Below are 14,399 nucleotides of genomic sequence, written 5' to 3' on the forward strand. Positions count from 1 at the left end.
TCTAAATGCTCTCTGATGACACCTGTCTCGGGAAACGCCCAGTTTAAAAGCAAATCCCCATAGCAAACCTCTTCTAAACTGGGCGTTTACCGAGACAGGTGTCATCAGAGAGGATTAGACAGAAAAGAACAACCTTAACTTCAGAAGCTCATAACTACTGAAAGGATTAGTATTTTTCAATAGAAGTAATTTACAAATCGGTGGTTAAAAAGGAACTGTACCTCAGATGACCAATTTCTGGAGAAAGCTAGACTGCTCACAGATCAATTCAAGGAAAAACATTATCCTGATCAGCTACTTAAACAGTCCTTAGACCACATTAAGACATTAGATAGAACTACTTTCTTTACGAAAGGAGAGAGAGACAAAAATACGGGAGATTTCGGAGGCAAATTGGTGATTCCTTTTAATAAATCATACAGAAAAATGGAGAAAATAATATGCAAACATTGGCATCTTTTACGGCAGGACCGAGAGATGGGCTCATTATTACCATCACGTCCCCCAATAGTGTACACTCGGGCCCCAAACCTAGGCCTCACTGTAGCGCCGTCCATAAAACCACCTGCTAATAAACAGACTAATTCCTGGTTGAGCACAAAAGGATTTTTTAGGTGTGGAACATGCGCCAATTGCATAAAAATCAAGGGCCCCAAGAAAGTCGTAGAGATTTGTTCCCAGACTAACGCATTCAAATGGAAAATCGAAGATCTGATAACATGCAATTCAAAAGGTGTTCTATACATTATTGAATGTGGATGCAAAAAACAATATATTGGCCGGACTAAGAGGGCCCTTAAAATGAGAATAGCAGAGCACTTAAATAATATTAAAAACATAAATTTGAAACATCCATTATCTGCACATTTCTCTACAGTCCATAATGGTGACATGTCTTCTCTCTCCTTTACTGGTGTCCAATTGGTCAAAAAAGACTGGCGGGGGGGGGTAGCTTATTATTGAAAATGTCCAAAGCCGAAAGTAAGAAAATATTTGAATTCGCAACATTAGAACCAGGTGGACTCAACTCCAATTTTGAACTTTTCGGATTCTTGTAGGTGATGTACTCGGCTTGTGAGGACACCCCTGTATAATAAAGGGGGGTGCCCCACAAACTGACTCCATCCCTTACTATTCCATCTACACTTTTCTTCTATTTTTATTTTCATTTTTATTTCCATTTTTATTTTCATTCTTATTTCTATTTTCATTTTATTTATATTCTACTTATTTTTATTTAATTTATTTTTATTTATTTTTTATTTATTTATTTTTTCATTATTTATTTATTTTTTCATTATTTTTTATTTTCATTTTTATTTCTATTTTTTTTAACTATTTTATTTCTTATTCCTATCCATATTGATTTTCATAATTTCCACTATTTTAATTTTTACTCATTCATATTTTTCTATTTTATTTTTTATTTATCTTAGATATTTTTCTATTTTAATTTAAATTTTTATTCTTATTTGCATTTTCTATTTGCACACCCTTATGAATATTTACTCTCCTACCATGATAGTCGTGTTACTACAAATAGTTTTCTCAATTCTGTAGTATTTTTAATTTCTATAGATCTAATTCACATTGTACTCTTAATGCATTATCACATTATTCTCCATTCATAGACAGTCTCACTGATTTCATTTATTTTTTCATCTATTGGTATAAACAATTAAAGATTTTGTTTAATTTTCTGTATATAATCATTTTTGTAATAACGTCTCTCCACACTTGTGAACAGTATTCACACATTATTACATATAGTAATTTCTTTTTACTTAAATATTGCTCTCTAGGAAACTGATCCGATGATTCCATTCAGTGTTTTTACTATTACTTAGTAATTCGTCCTCCTATAAAAAGACAACAGTTCATGGCAAACATTATGACTACTGAGGAAAGGGTTGCATTATATAACCCTGAAACGCGTCTAGTCCTGTATGCATAGCCACTGGCATAAACGCTACTTATGAACTGTGTCCATTACTAAGGGCTAGTTACCTTCTGTGAACCTGCAAACTACAGCGTATCTAGTCCAGCATTTGTCCGGTCCAGCTTTTACAAGTTCAACTCAGGTGCAGTGTTTCCAGCTTCAACATCTGCTGACGTCACACGCCGATAACATGAGGTGAGCTCCTCGTATCCAGCGTGCGGTCCTCGGTCCCACACAGCCAGCATCGTAGCCCAGCGGTGAGGATCTCTCCATCTACAGCGCCTGCCAGCGCCAACGGTCCTCCGGCAGCTTGTGTACATCGGCGCCTGCCAGCGCCATTAGCCCGTGATGACCACCACCGCTTCACAATAGGACTCTGCTAGGCTATTTCTTCATCATCATCTGGGACCGCCACACAGAGGATTCAGTTCGATAAACCACCCAGGCACTGTTATAACAATCTAGTCTTGCATGCACTAGCCACTGGCATAATCGCTATTTATGAAACGCTGAATCCAGTCCAGCATCTGTCCGGTCCAGCCTTTGCAAGGCCAACTGAGGTGCAGTGTTTCCAGCTTCAACACCTGCTGACGTCACACGCCGCCAACACGAGGTGAGCCCCTCGTATCCAGTGTGCGGTTCTCGGTCCCATACAGCCCCAGCATTGCAGCCCAGCGGTGAGAATTTCTCCATCTACAGTGCCTGCCAGCGCCAATGGTCCTCCGGCAGCTTTTCCACCTCGGCGCCTGCCAGCGTCAACAGCCCGTGATGACCACCACCGCTCCATACTAAGGACTCTGCCAGGCTACCTCCTTGCTACCATCTGGGACCGTCGCACAGAGGATCCAGTGCGCCTTACCATCCAGGCACTGCCACAACAATATCTGTTTACAGTGCGGACTGCCAGAGTTGTTACATAAGACCGGTAACATATTTGAATGGCTACAGACACATTTTGCTTATATGTATTTGAATGTGGTAACCAGCCACCTAATTAGCATATTATTTTAGCCTCGCACGTGGCTTGTTTTGTGCATTGGGTATCTGTTTATCCAGAATAGGCATTTCCTTGTTGCACACAAGAAACTACTATATATGCCAGTGGTATATTTATATATATCTTTTTATGCATTAATATCTATTGCCTGTATCTTACGTGTATCAGGGCCCTGTGAGGAGTAACTTTTTACATTGTCATTTTAATAAATTCAACACATTATTATTGAGGCACGTCCCATTATTATTTTTTATAATTATAAACCCAAATTCAGTATATTTATACTCACCTAGAAGGTCCGGGCACAAGTATTTGTTTCTGTTTTTTTCCCTTTTTGCAACTAAGGTATAGCTGCATGCCCTAGCTTGACCTCGGTGTGTATTAGTAATTGTGAGCTGCACATACCCATTTTTCTCCTTATTGTTATAACAATACCTGTTTCCAGTGCGAACTGCCCGAGTTGTTACAAAAGACCGGTAACATATTTAAATTGCTACAAACTGTCTAGTATTATAAATAGGACACATTTATACATTAGCCACTTAAAGGAGTAGTCCAGTAGTGAACAAGTGGTGAACAACTTATCCCCTATCCTAAGGATAAGGGGATAAGTTGCAGATCACGGGGGGTCCGACCGCTGGGGCCCCCCGCGATCTCCTGTAAGGGGCCCCGACAGCCCGCGTGAAGGGGGCTTGTCGACCCCCGCACGAAGCGGCGGCCGACACGCCCCCTCAATACAACTCTATGGCAGAGCCGAAGCACTGCCTTCGGCAATCTCCGGCTCTGCCATAGCGATGTATTGAGGGGGCGTGTCAGCAGCCGCTTCATGCGGGGGTCAACACCCGCTATCTGGCCGGAGAGCCTGGCCCCCGTACAGAGAGATCGCAGGGGGCCCCAGCGGTCGGACCCCCTGCGATCTCAAACTTATCCCCTATCCTTAGGATAGGGGATAAGTTTTTCACCACTGGACTACCCCTTTAAGTATTGTATTATTTAGGCTCTGCCTATGGCTTGTCTTGTGCAATAGGTATCTACTTATCCCATATAGGCATTTGCTTGTTGCATACAATAAACCACATATTTACGCCAGTGGTATAATTATATGCTTATTATTTTATGTACTTTTATTATCTATTGCCTGTATTTTATGTGTTCTTCCCACACGGGCCCTGTGAGGAGTAACCTTTTATACATTGTCATTTTAATAAATATATTCCATTATTATTGAAGCACGACCCAGTAATCTATTCTATAATTATAAACTGAAATATAATATACCTATACTCACCTAGAAGGTCCGGGCAAAAGTTTTTGTTTCTGGTATAGTTGCATGCCCTAGTTTGACCTCGGTGTGTATTATTAATTGTGAGCTGCACATACACATTTTTTTCCCACATTTACAAATCTGTTTAACTTTCTGGAGCCAGTTGATATATATAAAAAAGTTTTTTCCTGGAATACCCCTTTAACTTCATGAACCTTATCACAAGAGGCCGGAATGATTTTTCAGTGCAATGCTGTGTATTTTTTCCACAAGAACTCATCTGCTGCTCATACTAGTCTGTGGACGGTATAATAACCAGCAGCTCACACCATTCTTAATACTCTGTGAAAGAGTGCAATTTTGGGTTTAATACACATTTTTTTTTTGGTGGTGCTGCACTGTTGTGTCCTGCTGCTGTACAAAAAAAATTTTCAGCAGACTGTAGTGCATTTTTTTGCCCTCATACGTGCATACCACATACCTACATCAAAGCAGTCTACTATATTGTATCTGTAAATCTGTAACAAGTCTAGGTACTGGGAAAGTCCAGGCAAAGGTAATCACCGGCTGGTGTTTTACGAAAATACGTTTTCCAAGTGTACTGTAGTGCATTTTTTTGCCCTCATACGTGCATACCACATACCTACATCTAAGTAGTGTGCCATTTTGTACATGTTAATCTACCAAGGGCCTACATACTGTGAAAGTCCAAGCAATAGTACTCACCGGCTGGTGTCTTACAAAAACACTGAGTTTTTTGGCGTATTGTAGTGCATTTTCTGCCCTCATCGTGCATACCGCATACCTACATCTAAGTAGTGTACCATTTTGCACCTGTTAATCTGTCAAGGGCCTACATACTGTGAAAGTCCAAGCAAAAGTAATCACCGGCTGGTGTTTTACGAAAATACGCTTTCCAAGTGTACTATAGTGCATTTTTTCCCTCATACGTGCATACCACATACCTACATCTAAGTAGTGCACTTTTTTGTACCTGTTAATCCGTAACCAGCCTACATACAGTGAAAGGCCAGGGAAAACTAATCACTGGCTGTTGTTTCGTGAAAATACGTTTTCCAAGTGTACTGTAGTGCATTTTTTTGTCCTCATATGTGTATACAAGATACCTACATCTAAGTAGTGTACCATATTGTACCTGTTAATCTGTCAAGGGCCTACATACTGTGAAAGTCCAAGCAAAAGTAATCACTGGCTGGTGTTTTACGAAAATACGTTTTCCAAGTGAACTGTATGTCACGATGCCGGCTGGCAGGAGGTGGATCCTCTGTGCCAGAGAGGGATTGGCGTGGACCGTGCTAGTGGACCGGTTCTAAGTCACTACTGGTTTTCACCAGAGCCCGCCGCAAAGCGGGATGGTCTTGTTGCGGCGGTAGTGACCAGGTCGTATCCACTAGCAACGGCTCAACCTCTCTGACTGCTGAAGATAGGCGCGGTACAAGGGAGTAGACAGAAGCAAGGTCGGACGTAGCAGAAGGTCGGGGCAGGCAGCAAGGATCGTAGTCAGGGGCAACGGCAGGAGGTCTGGAACACAGGCTAGGAACATACAAGGAAACGCTTTCACTGGCACAATGGCAACAAGATCCGGCGAGGGAGTGCAGGGGAAGTGAGGTATACATAGGGAGTGCACAGGTGAACACACTAATTAGAACCACTTGCGCAAATCAGCGGCGCAGTGGCCCTTTAAATCGCAGAGACCCGGCGCGCGCGCGCCCTAGGGAGCGGGGCCGCGCGCGCCGGGACAGGACCGACGGAGAGCGAGTCAGGTACGGGAGCCGGGGTGCGCATCGCGAGCGGGCGCCACCCGCATCGCGAATCGCATCCCGGCTGGAGGCGGTATCGCAGCGCACCGGGTCAGTGGATCTGACCGGAGCGCTGCAGTAGCGAGAGTGTAGCGAGCGCTCCGGGGAGGAGCGGGGACCCGGAGCGCTCGGCGTAACAGTACCCCCCCCTTGGGTCTCCCCCTCTTCTTAGAGCCTGAGAATCTGAGGAGCAGACTTTTGTCTAGGATATTGTCCTCAGGTTCCCAGGATCTCTCTTCAGGACCACAACCCTCCCAATCGACCAAAAAAAAAGTTTTCCCTCTGACCTTCTTGGAGGCCAGTATCTCCTTTACGGAGAAGATGTCCGAGGAGCCGGAAACAGGAGTGGGAGAAACAAGTTTGGGAGAGAAACGGTTGATGATGAGTGGTTTAAGAAGAGAAACGTGAAAGGCATTAGGAATACGAAGAGAAGGAGGAAGAAGAAGTTTGTAAGAGACAGGATTAATCTGGCACAAAATTTTGAAAGGACCAAGATAGCGTGGTCCCAATTTGTAGCTAGGGACACGGAAGCGGACATATTTAGCGGAGAGCCATACCTTGTCTCCAGGAGAAAAAATGGGGGGAGCTCTTCTTTTCTTATCAGCAATTTTGGGTCTCTTTCCATATGGTGGAAAGATCACGAGATATTTCATCCACAGCGGGCAAACCAGAGGGCAAGGGAGTAGGGAGGGGGGGAAGAGGGTGACGGCCGTACACCACGAAAAATGGGGATTTGGAGGAAGATTCAGAGACTCTGAAGTTATACGAGAATTCGGCCCATGGTAGAAGATCTGCCCAGTCATCCTGGCGGGAGGAAACAAAATGCCGTAAATAATCACCCAGGACCTGGTTAATTCTTTCTACTTGCCCATTGGATTGAGGATGATAGGCAGAAGAAAAGTTTAATTTAATCTTGAGTTGTTTACAGAGAGCCCTCCAGAATTTTGACACGAATTGGACGCCTCTGTCCGAGACGATCTGCGTGGGCAACCCGTGAAGACGAAAAATGTGTACAAAAAATTGTTTTGCCAACTGAGGCGCTGAAGGGAGACCAGGAAGAGGGATGAAATGTGCCATCTTGGAGAATCTATCAACGACCACCCAAACAACAGTGTTGCCACGGGATGGGGGTAAGTCTGTAATAAAGTCCATACCAATCAGAGACCAAGGCTGTTCGGGGACAGGCAGAGGATGAAGAAGACCAGCGGGCTTCTGGCGAGGAGTCTTATCCCGGGCACAGACAGTGCAGGCTCGCACAAAATCCACAACATCCGTCTCCAGAGTCGGCCACCAATAGAAACGAGAGATGAGTTGCACGGATTTCTTGATGCCCGCATGACCTGCGAGATGGGAGGAGTGACCCCATTTGAGGATTCCGAGGCGTTGGCGTGGAGAGACGAAGGTCTTCCCTGGAGGAGTTTGCCTGATGGAGGCTGGAGAAGTGGAGATCAGGCAGTCAGGAGGAATGATGTGTTGCGGAGAGAGCTCTACTTCCGAGGCATCCGAGGAACGAGAGAGAGCATCGGCCCTAATGTTCTTATCGGCAGGCCGAAAGTGAATTTCAAAATTAAATCGGGCAAAGAACAGAGACCACCTGGCCTGGCGAGGATTCAGCCGTTGGGCAGACTGGAGATAGGAGAGGTTCTTGTGATCGGTGTAAATAATAACTGGAAATCTTGATCCCTCCAGCAGATGCCTCCATTCCTCAAGTGCTAATTTAATGGCTAGTAGCTCTCGATCCCCGATGGAGTAGTTCCTCTCCGCCGGAGAGAAGGTCCTAGAAAAAAAACCACAAGTAACAGCATGCCCGGAAGAATTTTTTTGTAGAAGGACCGCTCCAGCTCCTACTGAGGAGGCATCAACCTCCAATAGGAAGGGTTTAGATGGGTCAGGTCTGGAGAGCACGGGAGCCGAAGAAAAGGCAGACTTGAGCTGTTTAAAGGCGTCTTCCGCTTGAGGAGGCCATGACTTAGGATTGGCATTCTTTTTGGTTAAAGCCACGATAGGAGCCACAATGGTAGAAAAATGTGGAATAAATTGTCTGTAATAATTGGCGAACCCCAAAAAACGTTGGATAGCACGGAGTCCGGAGGGGCGTGGCCAATCTAAGACGGCAGAGAGTTTGTCTGGATCCATTTGTAGTCCCTGGCCAGAGACCAAGTATCCTAGGAAAGGAAGAGATTGACATTCAAACAGACATTTCTACATTTTGGCATAAAGTTGATTGTCACGAAGTCTCTGAAGAACCATGCGGACATGCTGGCGGTGTTCTTCTAGGTTGGCAGAAAAAATCAGGATATCGTCCAGATACACAACAACACAGGAATATAAGAGATCACGAAAAATTTCATTAACAAAGTCTTGGAAGACGGCAGGGGCGTTGCACAGGCCAAAGGGCATGACCAGATACTCAAAGTGTCCATCTCTAGTGTTAAATGCCGTTTTCCATTCATCCCCCTCTCTGATGTGGATGAGATTATAAGCACCTCTTAAGTCCAGTTTGGTAAAGATGTGGGCACCTTGGAGGCGATCAAAGAGTTCAGAGATGAGAGGTAGGGGGTAGCGGTTCTTTACCGTGATTTTATTAAGACCGCGGTAGTCAATGCAAGGACGTAGGGAGCCATCTTTTTTGGACACAAAGAAAAATCCGGCTCCGGCAGGAGAGGAGGATTTGCGGATAAAGCCCTTTTTTAAATTTTCCTGGATGTACTCAGACATAGCAAGAGTCTCTGGGGCAGAGAGAGGATAAATTCTGCCCCGGGGTGGAGTAGTGCCCGGGAGGAGGTCAATAGGACAGTCATAAGGCCTGTGAGGAGGTAGAGTCTCAGCTTGTTTCTTGCAAAAAACATCCGCAAAGTCCATAAAGGCCTTAGGGAGACCGGTTACAGGGGGAACCACAGGGTCACGGCAAGGAGAACTGGGAACCGGTTTAAGGCAGTCCTTGAAACAAGAGGAACCCCAACTCTTGATCTCCCCAGTGGACCAATCCAGGGTTGGGGAATGGTGTTGAAGCCAGGGTAGTCCGAGGAGAATTTCGGAAGTGCAATTGGGGAGGACCAAAAACTCAATTTTCTCGTGATGAGGTCCGATGCACATTAGGAGGGGCTCCGTGCGGTAACGCACGGTACAGTCCAATCTTTCATTGTTAACACAATTGATGTAGAGGGGTCTGGCGAGACTGGTCACCGGGATGTTGAACTTGTTGATGAGAGAGGCCAAAATAAAATTTCCTGCAGATCCGGAATCCAAGAAGGCCATAGTAGAGAAGGAGAAGGTAGAGGCAGATATCCGCACAGGCACAGTAAGACGTGGAGAAGCAGAGTTGACATCAAGGACTGTCTCACCTTTGTGCGGAGTCAGCGTACGTCTTTCCAGGCGGGGAGGACGGATAGGACAATCCTTCAGGAAGTGTTCGGTACCGGCACAGTACAGGCAGAGATTCTCCATGCGGCGTCGTGTCCTCTCTTGAGGTGTCAGGCGAGACCGGTCGACCTGCATAGCCTCCACGGCGGGAGGCACAGGAACGGATTGCAGGGGACCAGAGGAGAGAGGAGCCGGGGAGAAAAAACGCCTCGTGCGAACAAAGTCCATATCCTGGCGGAGCTCCTGACGCCTTTCGGAAAAACGCAATGCCAATGCGAGTGGCTAGATGAATGAGTTCATGTAGGTTAGCAGGGATTTCTCGTGCGGCCAGAACATCTTTAATGTTGCTGGATAGGCCTTTTTTAAAGGTCGCGCAGAGGGCCTCATTATTTCAGGATAGTTCAGAAGCAAGAGTACGGAATTGTACGGCGTACTCGCCAACGGAAGAATTACCCTGGACCAGGTTCAACAGGGCAGTCTCAGCAGAAGAGGCTCGGGCAGGTTCCTCAAAGACACTTCGAATTTCCGAGAAGAAGGAGTGTACAGAGGCAGTGACGGGGTCAATGCGGTCCCAGAGCGGTGTGGCCCATGACAGAGCTTTTCCAGACAGAAGGCTGACTACGAAAGCCACCTTAGACCTTTCAGTAGGAAACTGGTCCGACATCATCTCCAAGTGCAGGGAACATTGAGAAAGAAAGCCACGGCAAAATTTAGAGTCCCCATCAAATTTATCCGGCAAGGATAGTCGTAGGCCTGAAGCGGCCACTCGCTGCGGAGGAGGTGCAGGAGCTGGCGGAGGAGAAGATTGCTGAAGCTGTGGTAGTAGCTGCTGTAGCATCACGGTCAGTTGAGACAGCTGGTGGCCTTGTTGCGCTATCTGTTGTGACTGCTGGGCGACCACCGTGGTGAGGTCGGCGACAACTGGCAGAGGGACTTCAGCGGGATCCATGGCCGGATCTACTGTCACGATGCCGGCTGGCAGGAGGTGGATCCTCTGTGCCAGAGAGGGATTGGCGTGGACCGTGCTAGTGGACCGGTTCTAAGTCACTACTGGTTTTCACCAGAGCCCGCCGCAAAGCGGGATGGTCTTGTTGCGGCGGTAGTGACCAGGTCGTATCCACTAGCAACGGCTCAACCTCTCTGACTGCTGAAGATAGGCGCGGTACAAGGGAGTAGACAGAAGCAAGGTCGGACGTAGCAGAAGGTCGGGGCAGGCAGCAAGGATCGTAGTCAGGGGCAACGGCAGGAGGTCTGGAACACAGGCTAGGAACATACAAGGAAACGCTTTCACTGGCACAATGGCAACAAGATCCGGCGAGGGAGTGCAGGGGAAGTGAGGTATACATAGGGAGTGCACAGGTGAACACACTAATTAGAACCACTTGCGCAAATCAGCGGCGCAGTGGCCCTTTAAATCGCAGAGACCCGGCGCGCGCGCGCCCTAGGGAGCGGGGCCGCGCGCGCCGGGACAGGACCGACGGAGAGCGAGTCAGGTACGGGAGCCGGGGTGCGCATCGCGAGCGGGCGCCACCCGCATCGCGAATCGCATCCCGGCTGGAGGCGGTATCGCAGCGCACCGGGTCAGTGGATCTGACCGGAGCGCTGCAGTAGCGAGAGTGTAGCGAGCGCTCCGGGGAGGAGCGGGGACCCGGAGCGCTCGGCGTAACACTGTAGTGCATACCACATACCTACATCTAAGTAGTGTACCATATTGTACCTGTTAATCTGTCAAGGGCCTACATACTGTGAAAGTCCAAGCAATAGTACTTACCGGCTGGTGTTTTACAAAAATACAGAGTTTTTAGGTGTATTTTAGTGCATTTTCTGCCCTCATGAGTGCATACCGCACACCTACATCTAAGTAGTGTACTATTTTGTACCTGTTAATCTGTCAAGGGCCTACATACTGTGAAAATCCAAGTAATAATACTTACTGGCTGGTGTTTTACAAAAAATACTGAGTTTTTAGGCGTATTGTAGAGCATTTTTCTGCCCTCATCAGTGCATACCGCATACCTACATCTAAGTAGTGTGGTATTTTGTACCTGTTAATCTGTCAAGGGCCTACATACTGTGAAATTCCAGGCTCATGTAATCACCAGCTGGTGTTGTACTCAGATACTTTTTTAAGTGTACTGTAGAGCATTTTTATGCCCTAATTAGTGCATACCACATACCTACATCTAAGTAGTGCATTATTTTGTTCCTGTTAATCTGTCAAGGGACTGCATACTGTGAAAGGACAGCCAAAAGTAATCACCTAGCAGCAGCTGTTCTAGACAAATACTGTTTTAAGAGTAGTGAAGCGTATTGTACTTCCCTCATATACGCACTAAGTATGTAAGGCAGAGAAGTGCTAGGACGTACACAGAGGAGTAGCAGAGGCCTAAATCTTTCAGGCAGTGGTGGCAGCAGACTAGGGAGGAGTGGCAGCAGGAGTCGAAGCAAGAGGCCTGAGCTCCCGTTGTCAGCTAGCGGTCGTGTCTCGACCAGCAACCCATCTGCCGGTGTCGATTGGTTAACACGGTCATCCACTTCATCACAAGTGACATCTGATTTGTGACATTGCAAAACGTTGGAATTCCACCTTGCATATGTTGGACCGACTGTACGAACAGAGAAAAGCCATCACTGATTTCTTGATGATCCAAGCGGATAGGGGTAATCTTGTGTGTAACTTCAATGTGAACCAGTGTCAGCTAATACGTGACACCTGCCGTTTGCTCAGGCCCTTTGAGGATGCCACATTATACGTAAGTCGCCAGGATCACGTGATGAACGACCTCATTCCACTGCTTAATATTCTACAAGTGTTGGAAACGATGGCTGGTCAGGGCAATGGAGATGTTTCGCCTACATCTCACAGCCACATGATCCCTGTGGGGGCTGAACTGGAGGAGGAGGAGGGGCACAGGGGAGCACAGTTTAGGTTTGATGATATGGGTGGTGTTTCTAGTCATCTCACAGGAGAGGAGGAGTATGATCAACTAGAGGAGCTACAGGGTTATGGGGAAGGCGAGACAGAGGACCCAGAAACACTGTGGCAGTATGCAGTGGAGATGGAGGCAGGGAGTCCCTCAGAGTCACTTGCACAAATGGCACGATGTATGTCTTCTGGATCTCCACCTTATTGGACCCTTGCTACCGGCACAAAATGGGTGCCTTTTTTACACCCACTGAGAGGGAGGACAAACTGACCTACTATAGAGAGATCCTACGTAGTCAGTTGGCTTATGCCTATCGGCGCCATTGTCCATCCACTAGCAGGTATTACTCGGGGGGCCCTCTGCGCTCACCTTCCACTGCCTTGGCTGCCAGGAAGGGGTGGGGTGGTAGGAGCAGTACCAGCTCCATCAGCAACAGCCTGAGTCTACAATCGCTGATGAGTAGCTTTCTTCACCCACATAGTGATGTAACTCATCAGCAGCAGGTAGACATGTAGCAAAACCTGAACCAGCAGGTGGTGGAATATCTTGACATGACCATGCCAACACACCTTGAAGATCTGCTGGACTTCTGGGCAGCCAAACTTGATTTGTGGCCGTAACTTGCAGAGTTTGCCCTGGAAAAGCTGTCCTGCCCGGCCAGTAGTGTGGCATCAGAACGGGTGTTTAGTGTGGCGGGGGCCATAGTCACCACAATGTGAACTTGTCTGTCCCATTCAGCCTCTTTATGGTTTCCTCATGCTTTGGCCAACTCCAGGCTGTACCATTCAGACACTATATGGGCTCCTTATATGGGCTCCTTTTCTGATGCTGCTGGGACTGTCTTGGATACTACAATTTTATTATGTTAGCACTAGCAAACATACATGTACAATCGAGATTTCAACATTGATCTTTTAATGTTCGGGGTTGTGAAGCCCTCTTATGTACTCATCCTGCTGCCTACTCCAGGCTGTGTGTTTCAGCAACTATATGATTTAATGATGCTGCTGGGCCTGTGCTACATGTGATCGAAAGCGATCCTGACCTGAGAGAAGTAGCCGAACGTGGTCCACTATTCAGTTTCCGTAGAAACAGAACATTAGCAAGTACACTAGGAAGCAACCAATTTATAAGAACATCTACAACATGGTTAGAAATTACTCTACCTCTAGGGAACCATAAATGCAAGCAATGCACACACTGTAAATTCAATGTAGAAGCTAAGTTCTTAAAATTAGGAGGGATTGAATGGAAAATTAGGAATTTTATAACATGCAAGAGTAAATATGTGGTCTATGTGATCCTATGCCCGTGCGGATTGTACTATATAGGGAAGACAATCCGTTGTCTGTATGTTAGGGTGCTGGAGCATTTTAAGTCAATCCGCACGGGCATAGGATCCCCACGTTTGATGGAACACGTAATAAAGGAACACAGAGGTAATGCAGACGTACTGGTATTTGCAGGATTGGAAGTAGTGTGTAACCCCAAAAACGGGGGAGACAGAAATAGGATACTACTCCAGCGAGAAGCAAAGTGGATCCTGAAAACGGACGCAATGGGACCCCTGGGCCTCAATGATAAAACAGATATGTCAGTGTTCCTCTGATGCATACAATTTACCTATGTATCTATAGTTAGGGAATTTTGTGGTATTTACCTCTTTAGCATTTAAGTGTTGCTCATATTTGTAAATGTATATTTTTACATTTATTTTTTATAAAAGTCCTTTGTATATTCTCCTCGGGTTAGGTTATGCATGTATTACCTGCTTTTCACACCCTCCTATGGCTTGCGGTTTCTGCATTCAGCGCAGCCCGGCATTCAGTAGTTTTCCCCCAATAGCTGGCAGCCGCCAGGTTGTTTTGGAGTCGTGTTGGTTGCCTGGCACCCGGGTGTCACGTGTTCAGCACATCAGTGATGCCGGCAAAGTCCTACGTATGGGGATCTCCCCTTGCGTGGGACGGGCTGAGCGGTCATGTGAGCCGGATCACGTGGCACCGGGGTCTCGGCGTTCCAATGGCGTCATCACTCCCAGATGGCTGCCCGGCTTGGTGTGATGAATGGAGGCCCACGCCAGAACCGCAAT

The sequence above is a fragment of the Hyla sarda genome, chromosome 2 (genome assembly GCF_029499605.1).
Source record: "Hyla sarda isolate aHylSar1 chromosome 2, aHylSar1.hap1, whole genome shotgun sequence".
NCBI lineage: Eukaryota > Metazoa > Chordata > Amphibia > Anura > Hylidae > Hyla > Hyla sarda.